Here is a 12,237-nt window from a genome sequence, read left to right as displayed (position 1 = left end):
TCCTAACCAGTGCAATCCCTCTTTGCACATCAGTCGTGCCATCCCAGGAATCAGTCTGGTAAACATTTATTGCACTCTGTCCATAGCCAGAACAAGTTTGTTCAGCCATTTTTGCTGCCATTTTGTGCACAGCAAGATCCCACAGTCAGCAAATGTAGAGAATGGTCAACTTTTTTTCTGGGCGGTGACGGTTACGAAGAAAGGACAGGATAGTAAGAGAACTCTCTCATCATTATCCCACGGGATCTTTTATCTCCAGTTATATGGGCTGGTGTCTCAAACACAGTGTTACCAGCTCAAATTGCATGATTAATTCATTGGCGTTCTGCTCCCAGAGATGTCAGGAATCAGAATCACCTCTTTGAATATGAATTCCCACTATGAATACCAGTTTGTTGAATGTACTCTGACATGCTCTAATCAAAGAGGCTGGCTTGAACCCAACAATCTCTGACACAAGGGAAAGAGTTCCAGCAACTAATCTCAGTTGGTCAGTTCTGAAGAGAAGAGCTTCAGAGAATGAATGGCTAATTTTTCACATATGTAAAACCTCAACTTCTTCATATTAATTTGATGTAAGAATGTTAAGCAGAAAAAAGAAATATGCCATCAATTTCTCCAGACATAAATTCAACCAAAGGTCATCAGAAACCTGGGACAAGTGGGATAAATGGCTGTTCTACCAGTAAATGATTGTAGATGCTTGGCAGAAATTCTAACAGCTTCCATCTTTCCAATTTTGAAAGAGCAAGTGCATGTGCAAAAATAATCAAACTTTGGCTGCTGTCCTGAATAATGCATTTACAAGGCCTCCCATCCCCATTTCATCTGTCAGAGCAAGAGTGAGAATGAAATAAAACACTTTTGGCGAAGGTTTTATTGCTTGTGTTTAAATGTTGAAGCAATTCTAAACATTTTGGGAGAAGTTGCATTACATGAACTGGATTTATGGTTCTGTTAGTGTGTACCTTCTCTCAGTACAGCAGCAGCTGTCTCTTTCCAGCTGTGAATTTAGCTGCTCAGCCTGGGTTTGGCTATGTCATTAGCATTCTCATCTCTGAGCCAGAGAATTGTGGGTTTTCATCATGTTTCAGCAATGTGAGCATACAAATCCTGACTGAAGCTTCAATGCAGTACTGAGGGGGTGCTGCACACTCTAAGGTGGCAATTTTTGAAACAGAGATCCTGTCTGCCCTTCCAGGTTGACATGGAAGAGCTAGTGTCATTATCTTGAAAAAGGGCAGAAGAGTGCTCCCTGGTGTTCGGACAAACATTTATCCCACTAAAATTCATTATCTGGTCATTATCACATTGTTATTTGTAGGAATTTGTTGTACTTTAATTTGTTATTATGTTTGTGACCTGGACGTGAATGCTATGTCCAATACATTGAGTGCACATGTGCAAAGAGGAATGTGACTTCATTTGGAACCAATGGTAAACAGCTCCCATTTTAAAGATGGCATAGCAGGCAGTGTGTATAATCGGAGGAAGAGTCATAGAGTCATATAGTCCAATCAGTCCATGCTGACTATAATCCTCAACTAAACTATTTGCATGTGTCTGTTTCTGGCCCATATCCTTCATGTACTTATCCAAGGTTTCTTAAACGTTGTAACTATGACTACATCCACCACTTCCTCAGGAAGTTTGTTCCATACTTAAACCACCCTCTGTGTAAAGAAATTGCCCTTCTTGTCTTTTTTTAAATCTCTCTCCTCTGACCTTAAAAGGACTGACTGCTTCCAAAGTCCTTGGACTGGTATTGGAGGCTGACCTTGTCTTATTGTGTTGAGACTCCCTGATTGAAGAGAGTCTCCTTCGACTTGACTGAGGACTTCTGAAAACCACCACAAACCCTTGTTAAATAGTCACGGCAACACAGCAGTACTGTAAGTCTGGTATCTCTGGCTGAAGAGATAAATGGCAAGGCGAGGTAAGGCAGAGATACTGTGAGCATGCTCAAGGTGAGTGGGCATTAAGAGAACAAGAGAACAAGCTCTGAGATGCAGCCCGATCCAGTCCACAAGCTGAGTATCTTGTGGACAACAGTCTTTGAATCAGCGCTGGACTGATGATTACTACTGTGCCATGAGGTCAGTATTAAGTGCAAAGCATGTGGATCTGAGATGTTCCATGATTCGTGATGGTGAGGCTGGTATTATCACATGCCAATGTTTGAGGATGTTGGCTATGTGCATGCTGCCCATGGAGCATACCCACATCCAAGGCGGAGGAGCCAGGTACATTCTCTGACTTTGATGTTAGGAATTGTTGACGAGTTGATGAGTTTGGTGAATTGTTAATGAGCTTCCTCATGGTAGGCGATAGGATAGGATGCTGCATATTAATGAGGCAAGCACTGATACCTGTCCATAGGTACCTGATCGCTCAGTAGAAAGAATCTCATCTTGACACTCAGATCTTAGTTGGAAAATGCAACAAGCTTCTTCTAATGTTGAGAATAACCTTGCTTGACTTCTCACGTGGCTCTCCCTCATTTCTCACCATAGCCCATGTCACCCAGACCCTTATAACATTCTGCCCTTAAAATTTGAATTGTCCCTCATGATTTTAGCCACAAACACATACATTTATTTGTACAAATTTCCTGTTTGGTATTTCAGTGAAGTAATCAAAACTTATTGTAAATGTGTCAATTTCTTCACTGGCTGGTGATACTGCTGAGGTGCACGGAAATGGGTCAACATCTCATTGGCTGAAATTGTTTTTAAAAGTTGTAAATTGATGTTCTGGAGATAGCAGAATCCTCAGTGGATGTGCACGTATGCAGAGATGTTCAATGGCGATCATGCATCAATATAAACATTGCTGCTGTTGCTAGATTATATTCCTTATAGTGCGGAAACAGGCCCTTTGGACCAACAAGTCTACACCACCACTCTGAAGAGTAACCCACACAGACCTATTTCCCTCTGACTAATGCTCCTAACACTATGGACAATTTAGCATGGCCAATCCACCTCACCTGCACATCTTTGTGACTGTGGGAGGAAACCCAGAGAAAACCCATGCAGACACAGGGAGAACGTGCAAACTCCACACAAACAGTCACCCGAGGCTGGAATCGAACCTGGGTCGCTGGTGCTGTGAGGCTGTAGTGCTAACCACTGAGCCACCATGCCGCTCCACCTTCTATCAGTTGTGGTTTCCAATTGGCTAGTTGGCATGTTCTGCCAATGTACTATGGCACTTTTTAGCCAATTGCCTCTTCCTGGGCCACTCGAAGGGTAAGGGAGTTGGAGCAGTACGCTGACCAATATTTCTCCCTCCATCATAATTGATATAAATTATCTGGCCGTTATCATACTGCTGCTTATAAATCCTGTCTGGCATGATTCCCTGATTACAATGATGACTAAACTCAGAAAAGTCTGTCATTGGCTATAAACTGCTTCGCGATAGCCTGAGATGCTGAAAGATATAATATGTTTTTCATCTCCTAATTCAAAGACATTAACTGACAAACCAAACTGTGAACTCATAATCTTGTGTACTGTGGCCATGTTGAAGCATGGAACTGGGCCTGAATCTTGCCCTTCAAGGTGAGAGTCATGAGTCGAGCCATTTTCTGATCTTGTAGACCTGCACCAATTCCTGACTACACTATTTCCATGATAAGTTATCAGGGCTTCTGCCTGAAGCCTGTCTTCATTCACCGGGGAATTGGCCCAATACTGACTGCGTGTTGGGCCAACTTTCCCTTGCTTTGTAAACACCCTTATCCTCTCCATAGTGGCCATAGGCACTGACACACAACATTGGGTAGTCTTTGATATGCTTGTGAAACTCTCATTGAAACATTAAAATTCAAAGCACACTTGAGAAAAATAATTCAACTTAAGTGCTCATAAAACTGCCAAAATAAACAAAAGGTCACTCAAAAACCTCAACAAAATAAGATAATGCTATTAACTGCTCATAAAAATGCAAATCAAAACAAAAGCTCTCAGTGCCCATGGGAGCAGTGTCCTGAACTGAATTGATCCATCAGGGATTTAAATCTGAAGTTTAAATACTGAGATTCCATATCAGATGAATAGAAAATGTCTGTAGAGTTGAATATATAAAAACCTTTGAAGTAATCTGAACAGATTGGTGAACCAGCATACTGCTCAAAACACTGAACGGATGCCTTGACAGTGAATCAGTGTAAAGATTAAAGCAAAAGCTATAAATGACACACTTAAGATTTTAATCTAAATACTGTTGAATTTAGAAGAGAAACCAATTCAGTAGTTAAAGTATTCTAATTCATTAGAACACGTTCACAATGTTGGTCAATTTAGTGAATACTGACCTGTTTAGAAAAAAGGGAGATAGTGAGAATGCAGATGTTGGAGAAGTCAGTCGATCAAGTGTGGGACTGAGAAAAGCACAGCAGGTCAGGCAGCATCTGAGGAGCAAGAGAGTTGACATTTTGGGTTTAATGTTCCATCAGAACCGGGGAGGGAGAAGGGGCCTGAGAAATAAATGGGGTGGAGGGGGCTTGGGGAAAGGTATTTGGGATGGCAATAGAAGGGGGGGGGGAGGGTTGAAGGTTGGAGGTGATTGTGATAGATCATTGGGAAGTATGGAGTGGATAGGTGGGAAGTAAGATGGACAGGTATGTCAGGTCAAGAGGGCAGAGCCAAGTTGGAGGGTGGGATCTGGGCTGGGATGGGGGGAGGGGTCTTTGGAAGCTAGTGAATTCAATGTTTGAGGCCATGTGGTTGTAGGCTCCCGAGGTGGAAGGTGAGGTGTTCCTCCTCCAGTTTGTGGGTGGCCTTATTTAGGCAGTGCAGGAGGCTCGGAATGGACATATCTTGGTGTGTGTGCAGAGGGTTTGGGGGGTGTTGGGAGGAGTAGCTGAAATGGATGGCTACAGGAAGGTGAGGTTGGTTGGTGCATATGGACCAGGGAAATTGCCAGAACAAAGCCTTCTCGTCAAAAGCTACACTAGAAACATTTTTAAATGATCATACAGCATGTGATGTTGACAATTTATCTGAACCAAGCAAAACCTTCCTGACTCCAAAAACATGCAGTATTCATGGTTCATGAATCTACTGACATAATATGATTTATAGAGGTTTAAGAAAACCACCGACCTCACAGGAAAGTTTTAAATCCAGGAAATAGCATATTGGGGTAGGTAGCAACACAGAAGTCCTGACATTAATATTTGTGCATATTTCAGGTTCCACCAAATCTGTCAAGGTGATGGCTATGGGAGATCCGATGGCAGTTTTGAAACTCTGGCCATTCTGCCTGACATTACATTGACATTGCCCTCCGTAGGGATGGTAAAACTTTCATCCCTGGTGTCATTGCGCCATATTATAGAATTGTCTCTTAAAATGATTCTCTGGTATAGATAAACCACACAATACAACTGGAGTCATATCAATCTTGGCAGTGATCATACTCTTGCCCCTAAGTTAGAAGGTTTTGGGGTTCAAGTTGCTCTCAAGATTTGGTTGTGTAATAAAGACAAATAGTTCAATGTGGTAATGAAGGAATATTGTACCTTTTAGATAGATGTTAAATCAAAGAACTGTTTACCTTCTCAGGTGCATATGAAAAATATAACGCTCCTCAACAAAGCACAGGAGAGTAACCTGCTCAACATTTTTGATTCATCCATCACCATTGGAATGGACGTTTTCTCATTTTATCTTATTGATGCTCAGGGAGAGCTTACTGTGTGCACAATTTTATAGCTTTCTCTACTTGACCACTTCCAAAAAAGTGCTTTGGATTTTCTGAAGTGGTGACAAGTGGTATACAAATACTGGAGTTGATTATCTGCCATCTTGAAAATAGATAAAATAAAGAATGTGGTTTTTGTGAGAAATTATTGAACAAACTTCTTTTCATTAGCTTCTAAACATGTATCATGGAGTTATTCATTACCTTATTCGCATATGACCTTACCAGTTCTCTGCCCTTTTCATGTAATTTCCATATTTTGTTTTCCTTTTGTATTTCATGAGTTAGGCAGGGGATTAGTTTGCATATTTAGATCCTTGGCTCCATATGAAGGCAGTCTTTTATTAACGTACTGGCAGCTGTGAAATGCCCCATTAATTGTTGCGTAGAAATGGATACTGCTTTCCCAGGCTCAGAGACAAATGTACTGTCATCAACAGAAGCTGGTGTAACTGCAGGTTTGAAAAGTAGGCAAGTGCTTCTCAAAACGCAAAAAACAAAACACATTTGAGAAGTAACTGCTGTCACAACATTAATACAATAGAAACACATCAGGAGAGTCTTCCAAAATTTCTTAATACAAATACCCATTTGGTGGAACACGACCTGATCTGAGAAAAGCTTTTCATTTTGCATTCATCCTGACAATTTGTAAGTACTATCAGTGTAAAAAGGGAACACTTTACAAAGCTCTGACAAAGTGTGCGGTTTTCCAGCTGTATCTTCAGTCACTCAAACAGCATAACCAGAACACTGCTCCCCCTTTATGATATCCAATGTTTTTCCCCAAGTTTGCTCTCCACTTCTTTGGTTTTCTTCTTTACTGTTCTGGTGCCTCACGGTTCATCAAGTAGACAAAGCACCTTACATCTGTTTCAAGACAAAGTTCTTTCTAGAACGGGTCACAAGTATGTCGCCAGAGACTGTATTTTGATGGTTGTCACTCTGTATCGAGCATGGCTAACCAGGAGGCTCTCCCAATTGTACTTTTCCCATATTGCAGGAATTTCCAGGGATAATCCACCTGTTTGGCTGAGTAATGTGCTACAGCAACTGCTCTGCTCAGGACTGTAAGAAACCGTGGAGAGTTGTGAACAGAGCTCAGTCCATCACACAAGCCAACCTTCCATCCATTGACTCCATCTGCACTTCTGAATGCCTCGGAAAGGCAACCAATATTATCAAAGACCCCTTCCACCTTGGTTATAATCTCTTCCAGTTTCTTCGATCAGGCAGAAGATACAAAAGCTTAAACACACATGCCAACAGGTTCAAGAACAGCTGTTGTTAGATTGCTGACTCTCAAATTTCAAATCTAAATGTTGACCTTGCTCTTTGTGCACCTTCTTTGCAGCCATAACTTTGTATTCCACGCTCTGTTCGATTACCCAATGATTTTACTATGGTAAGATCTGCTGTACTGTTTGCAAAACAAAACTTTTCACTGTACTTAGATAATGTGACAATAATAAATTAAATGAAATCAAAGAAAAATCAAGTCCTCAAATGAGATTCGAACCCTAAGTTCGGAATCCAATGCAGGGTCAATAACAACTATGTTTTGCTCTTGACTACCACGACTAGAAATCTGCTCCATGGCCTGATGTGTCTGTGTAAAAACACAGTTTGAAAGCGTGCTCCATTGAGCTTGCTGTCACTGATTAGTTTGAGGTTGGTTTCCAGACTTCTGTTGCCCATATGGTTTGCTGCTTTGTATCTTAAGTATCTTTGTATCTTATCTTTGTATCTTAAGTTGGATTATCTGCTTAGAAGCCACGTTTTCGAGCTTGAAGAGCCAAATTTCTTCAGATCATCCATTGGCTTAACTGGTGCATTTGATTGGGATTTCTAACTGCACTATCTTCTTATTAGATTATAAGGCCCACCCAAAGCAGCGGAATCTTCGATATTACATGTCTTATGAAGAACAGTGTCCTCGCTATACTCCCAGCCTCTCAAAGATTATTTACAAATGAATTGTTTACTGCAATACAGGTATAAAGGATCACTGGATAAATTTAAGTCATAAATATCATTTCAATTATATATATAAAACTAAGAAAATTAATTTCCATTGAGCCAGCATTGAGAGCACAAACTCAGAGCTAACGTAGAAAGACAATATCCAGGCAACTGATTATTTTCTTTCATTTGGAGAATAGCATGTGATGGAACTTTTGTGTGTACAACAGAGTAGCAGTTATGGCTGGAATATAACTAAAGTAATGTTCTGAGGAAAAGGCCATATTGGACTTGAAGCATTAACTTTATTTCTCTCTCATCTGCAAATGATGCTGAGTTTCTTTGGCATTTTCTGATTTTATTATCAACAGTATTGTGTTTAGAACTTGCCAATGCATATAAGGGAATATATTGGAGGGATCACAATGTTGGCCCATTAGAATGATAATGGCTGAAAAGGGTTAAATTATAAGACCAAAAGACATAGGAGTGAAAGTAAGGCCATTCGGCCCATTGAGTCTACTCCGCCATTCAATCATGGCTGATGGGCATTTCAACTCCACTTACCCGCATTTTCCCCGTAGCCCTTAATTCCTTGTGATATCAAGAATTTATCAATCTCTGCCTTGAAGACATTTAGCGTCCCGGCCTCCACTGCACTCCGCGGCAATGACTTCCACAGGCTCACCACTCTCTGGCTGAAGAAATGTCTCCGCATTTCTGTTCTAAATTTGCCCCCTCTAATTCTAAATTTCTGTTCTAAATTTGCCCCCACGGGTCCTAGTCTCCTCGCCTAACGGAAACAATTTCCTAGCGTCCTTTCCAAGCCATGTATTATCTTGTAAGTTTCTATTAGATCTCCCCTTAATCTTCTAAACTCCAATGAATACAATCCCAGGATCCTCAGCCATTCCTCCTATGTTAGACCTACCATTCCAGGGATCATTATAATCGATTACTGAAACTAATCTTGTAAGCCTTTAAGTGTAGTAGTTCATGGAGTGATCGAAATGAGGTATTCAAAATTACTAAAATAAATTGCAAAGGTAGGTACATGGTCACACTTTTCGCTCTGTTGAGGGATTGCAGCAAGGGGTTAATGTTAAAATGAGAACTTGATGTTTCGGGGTAATGACAGATTACAGTTTTTGACACAAAATGTGCTGGAAATCTAGAATTCTTTCTCCCAGAAATCTACTGAGCCTGGGATTTAACTGAAAATCTCAGAATTTGAGATAGAGAGATTTTTAGGGTGTAGGTTTGCTCGCTGAGCTATAGGTTTGATATACAGACGTTTCATTACCTGGCTAGGTAACATCATCAGTGGCGACCTCCAAGTGAAGCGAAGCTGTTGTCTCTTGCTTTCTATTTATACCTTTCTCCTGGATGGGGTTCCTGGAGTTTGTGGTGATGCCATTTCCTGTTTGTTTTCTGAGGGGTTGACAGATGGCATCTAGATTCATGTGTTTGTTTATGGCGTTGTGGTTGGAGTGCCAGGCCACTAGGAATTCTCTGGCATGTCTTTGCTTAGCCTGTCCCAGGATAAAGCACGACAAACAGACCAAACACAGCCAGAAACCCTCAACACCTTACCATACATCAAAGAAGTTTCAGAAATGACAGCCAGACTACTAAGACCCCTCGGAATCCTCATACCACACAAACCCACCAACACTCTCAAACAAAAACTAACAAACTTAAAAGACCCAGTACAACCCATGGACAAAACCAACATCATCTACAAAATTCCATGCAAGGACTGCCACAAACACTATGTAGGACAAACAGGAAGAAAGTTAGCCACCAGGATACACGAACATCAGCTAGCCACAAAAAGACACAACCCACTCTCCCTCGTAGCCCTACACACGGATGAAAAAAACCACCATTTCGACTGGGACAACACATCTATCCTGGGACAGGCTAAGCAAAGACATGCCAGAGAATTCCTAGAGGCCTGGCACTCCAACCACAACGCCATAAACAAACACATAGATCTGGATGCCATCTATCTACCCCTCAGAAAACGAACAGGAAATGATATCACCACAAACCCCAGGAACCCCATCCAGGAGAAAGATATAAATAGAAAGCAGGAGACAACAGCTTCGCTTCACTTGGAAGTCGCCACTGATGATGTTACCTAGCCAGGTAATGAAACGTCTGGATATCAAACCTACAGCTCAGCGAGCAAACCTACACCCTAAACCTCAACTTGAGCTACAAACCTTCACAAATCTTGCAGAGAGATTTTTATTTGGCAAAGGTGATTTCTTTGGGGAAGAGAAAGTTGACAGGAGATTTGATGGAGACATTAAAAACCACGAGGAGTCTAGACAGACAGAAAGCATTCCCATTGGTGGAAGGGTCAAGAATGAGCACGAACAGGTGTATATTAATTGACAAAAAAAATGAAGACAGGAGGAGCAGCTTTTATATGTAGCGAGTGCTAAGATTAGTATGTGCAGACACAGAGTGCGGTGGAGAGATTCAATCAAGGCAATTCAAAGAGAATTATATTGTTATTTGAAAAGGAAAATTTGCAGGGATAGTAAGAGAAGGCAGGGGATTGCCTGAAGATGTATTACTCATTCACAAGGTCAATGCAAGTGCTATGGGCTGAAAGGCCTCTCTCTCTGTACCATAACAATGGGCTGGACGTTACGTGCCCCTACCAGGTGTGGTTTGTGGGGAGGGGGATATATGTAAAATAGGGCAGGTGCCCAGCCTACCACCTTCCCCATCAAATGCCCATCAACCTCATATTGCAGAGTGTGGGCAAATACCAACATTGCAGTCCAATAATGTAAACCATTAAGTAAGGGTCAATTTAGCTTGTTAAAAAGTCAACTGACCTTAATATTACCCTATCTATACTAAAAATATGGTTGATGCAGGCTTAAGACTATTCATTTTTTAAAAGCTGCTTAAAACTGGAAGGAAGGGCCTACTATCTTCGGAGGGTACACTTTTCTAGTGGGGCTGTTCCCCCCCCCCAGAGGACAGTATCCCACTTTCTTCTTACTCTCATCTACTTAAAAACCAACCTCTCCACCCTCCTCATCCCCACACCAGGCTGGCAAAACCATACCTTGACAGCAACCCTGACTTACCTACATTTGGTGTTTCATTCATGGTCTTGCCTGCCATCCCATCAGTACTGATTACAGAGCTCTGGCACTGCCTGCCCTGATGGAGCTGACAATCAAACAATTTGGTCATCAACTGTAGAAGCTAGGGCATCCTGTGACTTAGAAATGGAAATCCTGCTCTTCATGAATTTAGTCTTCTCAATGCCCTCTTTACATCTCCCAGCAGACGCCAACTCCTCCTGCAAGTGTAGGCCTACTCTGTGATTCTATAACAAAAAGAACTTGCATTTATGTAAAACACATTTCACAATGTCAGGACTTCCTAAAGCTTCACAAGATTTTAAGCACTTCTGAGGTGTGATTGCTATTGTCATCTAACAATTATGTATTCAATTAGCACACAGAAAGCTAATGAGTTATTGCATGAGTGACAATAAAATCACTACAAAGCCTTTGCAAAGTGACCAAATAATTTATTTTAGTGACTTCTCATTGGGAAATAAATATAGGCCAGCACACTGGGAGTCTCTCATATTGTTCTTTCAATAGTGTGATGAGATACTATATCTGAGACAGCAAATGAGGTGTGATACTTTTCACTATTTTATAGTTTGTAACCATTTCTGCTCCCAACACGAATCAAGCACTCCTCATTTACACCACAGACATTAGAGGCAAACTAATATATTAGCTCTGATGAAGAGTCATCTCGATTCGAACGTTAGATTGCTGTCTCTGCACAGATGCTGCCTGACCTGCTGTGATCTCCAGGAATTTTTGTTTTCAGAACAGATTCCAGCATCTGCAATAATTTTCTCCTAATATGTTAGCATGTTCCTCAAGTATCAGTTTTGTAATTTTCCTTTAAAACAAATATCATTTTTAATGAGATCCAACAAGCATTCTCTAACAACTCATATAAAAATGTAAGTTTGTTCATAAGATATAGGAGCAGAATTAGGCCATTCAGCCCATTGAGCCTGCTCCGCCATTTGATCATGGCTAATATACTCCTCACCCCCATTTTCCTGCTTTCTCTCCATATCCCTTCAAACCATTACCAATTAAAAATCTGTCTAGCTCCTCCTTAAACTTACTCACTGTCCCAGTATCCACTGCACTTTGGGGTAACAAATTCCACAGATTCACAATCCTTTGGGAGAAGTAGTTTCTCCTCAACTCTGTTTTAAATTTGCTACACCTTAGCCTAAGACTATGACCTCTCATCCTCGAATGCCTCACAAGATGAAGCATCCATTTCACGTCTATTTTATCCACATCTTTTATCAACTTGAATACCTCGATTTGATCGCCCCTCATTCTTCTAAATTCCAGGGCTAAACTACGGTGGCTCAGTAGTTAGCACTGCTGCCTCACAGCGCTGGGGACCGAGGTGTGATTCCAGCCTCGGGCGACTGTGTGGTGTTGCTCATTTTCTGTGTCTGCAAGGATTTCCTCTGGGTGCTTCAGT

At 41.3% G+C, this 12,237-nt stretch overlaps 1 protein-coding gene across 3 annotated transcripts in view; it reads left to right on the top strand.

Annotated features, from left to right (window-relative positions):
- The window catches only part of LOC122539987 (sodium channel protein type 4 subunit alpha-like), a 189,059-nt gene that overhangs the window by 56,280 nt on the left and 120,542 nt on the right, over positions 1 to 12,237 (top strand). The window contains exon 1 of one of the 3 annotated variants that reach the window (XM_087977902.1): positions 7,605 to 7,707. The exons of the other annotated variants lie outside the window; for them this stretch is intronic. The gene's annotated coding sequence lies outside the window, so the exon portion shown is untranslated. Of the gene's footprint in view, positions 1 to 7,604; positions 7,708 to 12,237 lie in introns of those variants that run through there. 3 annotated transcript variants of the gene reach the window in all.

The sequence above is a fragment of the Chiloscyllium plagiosum genome, unplaced genomic scaffold (assembly GCF_037043375.1).
Source record: "Chiloscyllium plagiosum isolate Xiang-an unplaced genomic scaffold, Cpla_swu_hap1 HiC_scaffold_32, whole genome shotgun sequence".
Classification (NCBI taxonomy): Eukaryota; Metazoa; Chordata; class Chondrichthyes; order Orectolobiformes; family Hemiscylliidae; genus Chiloscyllium; species Chiloscyllium plagiosum.
This window is presented reverse-complemented; position numbering and strand designations above follow the sequence as displayed.